Below are 3,773 nucleotides of genomic sequence, written 5' to 3'. Positions count from 1 at the left end.
CAAATCAAAGGAGAGTGACAAATATATTTTAGTTGTAGTTTGGCAAAGATATCTTCATTTACAAAGCCCTTGGGGAATCCACTCCTTTTTTTTTTTTTTTAAATCCTCATTTGAGGAGTGAGGATATTTTTTCCATTGATTCTAGAGAGTGGAAGGGAAAGGGGAAGGGAAAAGAGGGGGGAGGGAGAGAAAGAGAGAGAAACATCCATGTGACAGAGACACATTGATTGGTTGCCTCCTACATGCTCCCCAACCAGGGGTGGAGATCAGACCTGCAACCCAGGTAAGTGCCCTTGACATGGAATTGAAACCTTGACCCTCCAATGCACAAGCCTATGCTCTAATCCAGGGGTCCTCAAACTTTTTAAACAGGGGGCCAGTTCACTGTTCCTCAGACCGTTGGAGGGCCGGACTATAGTTAAAAAAAAACTATGAACAAATTCCTATGCACACTGCACATATCTTATTTTGAAGTAAAAAAACAAAATGGGAACAAATACAATATTTGTATTTGCATGTGGCCCGCGGGCCGTAGTTTGAGGACCCCTGCTCTAATCACTGAACGATACCGGCCAGGGTGGGAAATCTATTCTTAAAGTGGAGGGTTTCATCCTGACTCTGTGACCTCAGGTAAGTCTGTTTAACCCCTTTTTATACCTCAATATCTTTATCTGTAAAATGGGTATGAAAATACTTTATGCTTAGCTTCAAATGGATGTAGGGCTCAGATGATCAACAGCCTAGTATGGGGGCAAATTGCCACAGGCAGTAGAATCACTTGAACTGAGTTCAAGTCCAGTCTCTGCAATTTTCCTGGGTGTGCTCATTGCCATTGGTGTATTTACTCATTGTTTAAAATGTGCCTTTCAAGGACATGGCCTGCAGAGTGGGGATTTTGGTGTCTTCCGCTCACAGCATAGGAAGTCAAGCAATACGGTGGAGAGTCTCCCCGAGAAGAAATAAAGGTTTCCAGTAAAAAGGTTTTCCATTGAGGAACTGAAAACAATAGCTTAACTATACAAGTTTCCAGTTGGAAACTTGGGGAAAATTACTCAACCTTTCTTTGTTTTAGTTTTCTCATCAGTAAAACTGAGGGTAGCAATCCCACCTGCCTTAAATGGTTGTCTCTTGGGGTAAATGAGATAATACATATAAATGGTAGAACCAGGATGCCAAAGCCCACAGGTTTAGCCATTATACTACAGTTGCCTCACAGGAGCTGGAAAAAAAAAAAAAAAAAAAAAGGAGGGGCTGGGAGCAGCCAGAGTGGAGAAGCCAAGCCTCGCTGCTGCAGCCGGACCAAAGGCCTGAGTCCTGGGTGCCGGAGGAAAACCGGTGCCGGCAGCCAGGGGAAGGAAGGCCTATTGCGCAAATCTTCATGCAACGGGCCATTAGTCTATATATATAAAAGCCTAATATGCAAATTATCCCTGCAGGAGTTCGACCGGGAGACCGATTACTTGCTATGACATGCGCTGACCACCAGGGGGTGGCAGGAATGAGGGAAGGCCCCAGCCGGTAACTGGCAGCTGGGGAAAGGAGGCCCCAGTCAGCAGCCAGAAGGCCTCAATAGGCCCTGACCGCCAGCCAGGCCTAGGGACCCTACCCATGCATGAATTTCATGCACCGGGCCCCTAGTAATATATATAAAAAACAACAACATATAGTGTAGAGAAAAGACTGGAAAGAAATACAATAAGTTTTTTAGCAGCTTTTATTTCTGGATAGTGCAGTTATGATTTATTTTTATTTTTTTCTTTATATTTTCTGTATTTTCCAAGTTACTTTTAGAATCAGGAAAAAAGGCTGTATTTGTTGTGCAGGTGCCTGCAGATCGTTTGTGACCGTCTCCACTGCATTACAATCTTTGACAACATTTCCTCGTGTTTGAATTAGGAATCATTGTCCCCATTTTCTTGATGAGGACATGAGGCCAAGAGAGGCAAGAGAGCTGGCTCAAACTTCAGGTCTCATTGCTGCTAACTGGCAGAGAGCCAAGAATCATAGGCAGATCTGACTGTCTCCAAAGCGAGGTGCTGTGCACAGGGATTCTGGAGTGGGGCTCAGTGCCAAGGACTCCTCCACCCCAGTCACATGATCATAGTGTTAAGGTGGGAGGTTGTCAGGATTGGGCCTGTGGCAGCTGTGCTCCCATAGGTCTCCTGTACTGGTTGCCTACACCCATATCCCTGGTGGAGGACATGGCCTGCAGAGTGGGGATTTTGGCGTTTTCCGCTCACAGCATAGGAAGTCAAGCAGTACGGTGGAGAGTCTCCCCGAGAAGAAATAAAGGTTTCCAGTAAAAAGGTATTCCAGAGAGGAACTGAAAACAATAGCTTAACTATACAAGACTGAGAAAGGGAAGTGAGTGTGAGAGCATTAAATCGTTATCCATCATAGCAAGAAGACAGTAATGGCCAGTCCTGATCAATCCAAATATAGCTATGTAAGCATTTTATATAAAGATATGGAGGTAACCACAAGACCTATGCACAAATGTCTGTAAGTGCTATCCCTGATTCCAGGGGTGGAGAGGGAGTTTTTGCTTTCATCATAAGCACTTCTGTCCTATTTGATTTTTAAAAAGCTGTATATGTGTGTGTTGCATTACATTTTTTTTTTCTTTTTTAGTACAGTCTCTGAAAGTAAAAAAAAGTTCAGGCTTTGGAGTCATCTCTGTGAATTCAAATCCTTCCTCAGCCAGTTAAGGATCTTGGGCAGCATGACCTCTCTAAATTGCAATTTTATCTTCTGGAAAAACAGGGATAAAAATTATATTTACCCACCAGGTTACTCCAAAATGAGGTAATGAATATAAAGAGCACAAACTAATACTGGCTAGAATTCAGCATCTGTAATTATGAACAATTGTTATCACTATTAATAATAAGCCACGCGGGGCAAGTAGGGCTTTGCACATAGTAGGCGCTTAAGGGGTGAAAGTAATCGTTTACCCCCTCCACCAGAGCCTATAATCTCCCCCAGCTCGTGACGGCTGCGCTCCTGCGCTCGGAGCGAACACTTAAATATTGATGTGGCTACTCATTTATTCATCACTCTGTTCTCCGCCGCAGTGTCCGCTGAGGGCGAGCCCAGCTCTCTGGCCCTTCGCGCCGCAGCCACGGTCCCCTCCCGCGTGGAGGTTGGAGGCGGCGGCAGCTCACCTGCTTCCCGGTCGCCGACGCGGGGACCGTTACGTGGCGAAGCGGGAATCGCTTCTAGTTCCAGCCGGGGGTCTTCCCGGGCCAAGGGAAGGGGGAGCGCGGCTCCAGATGAGGAGGGCAGCCGGGTCTGGCCTCACCGCCACGAGCCTGCGCCGAGGGGCTGGTCCTCCCCAGAGGGGCGCGCCGGGGCATTTCACGGCGAGAGCGAGGACCTACCGAGGGAAGATTCGGGATTGGCCGGGAGACGCGAAGCGGGCGTTTCAGAACCGGCCGAGGGTGCCGCGCTGGCCCTAGCAGGCGGGGTTGAGCTGGTGCCCCGAGCCGGGGGCGGGGCCTGCTGGAGCCCCGCCCACCTCTCTGCGGAGGCCGTGCGCCCCGCGGCCCCTCCAGCTCCGCGCGCGCGGGTCTGCGGCGGCCTAAGCGCGGGCGCGGGCGCGGGCGCGGGCGCGGGGTCGGCGCCTCCGCAGCGCTGCCGCACCGCCGCGCGGGGCTGGCCCAGGGCCGCGGGGCGGGGCGAGGGGCGGGGCGCTGACAGCGGGCGCTGACGTCGCGGCGCGGCGGGCGGGCGCGGCGGGGAGGTGGGGCGGCGGGAGGCGGCGGCCGTTTGGG

At 50.2% G+C, this 3,773-nt stretch overlaps 1 long non-coding RNA gene across 1 annotated transcript; it reads right to left on the bottom strand.

The window, feature by feature from the left end:
• Positions 1-2,623: 2,623 nt before the first annotated feature.
• On the bottom strand, positions 2,624-3,503 carry LOC106698486. The gene is made up of 2 exons (XR_001349821.2): positions 3,165-3,503; positions 2,624-2,751 (listed from the first exon to the last, which is right to left on the bottom strand). It is a non-coding gene; the product is annotated as an uncharacterized LOC106698486 (long non-coding RNA).
• Between the last annotated feature and the right edge of the window lie 270 nt (positions 3,504-3,773).

The sequence above is a fragment of the Myotis lucifugus genome, unplaced genomic scaffold, assembly GCF_000147115.1.
Source record: "Myotis lucifugus unplaced genomic scaffold, Myoluc2.0 scaffold_186, whole genome shotgun sequence".
Lineage (NCBI taxonomy): Eukaryota > Metazoa > Chordata > Mammalia > Chiroptera > Vespertilionidae > Myotis > Myotis lucifugus.
This window is presented reverse-complemented; position numbering and strand designations above follow the sequence as displayed.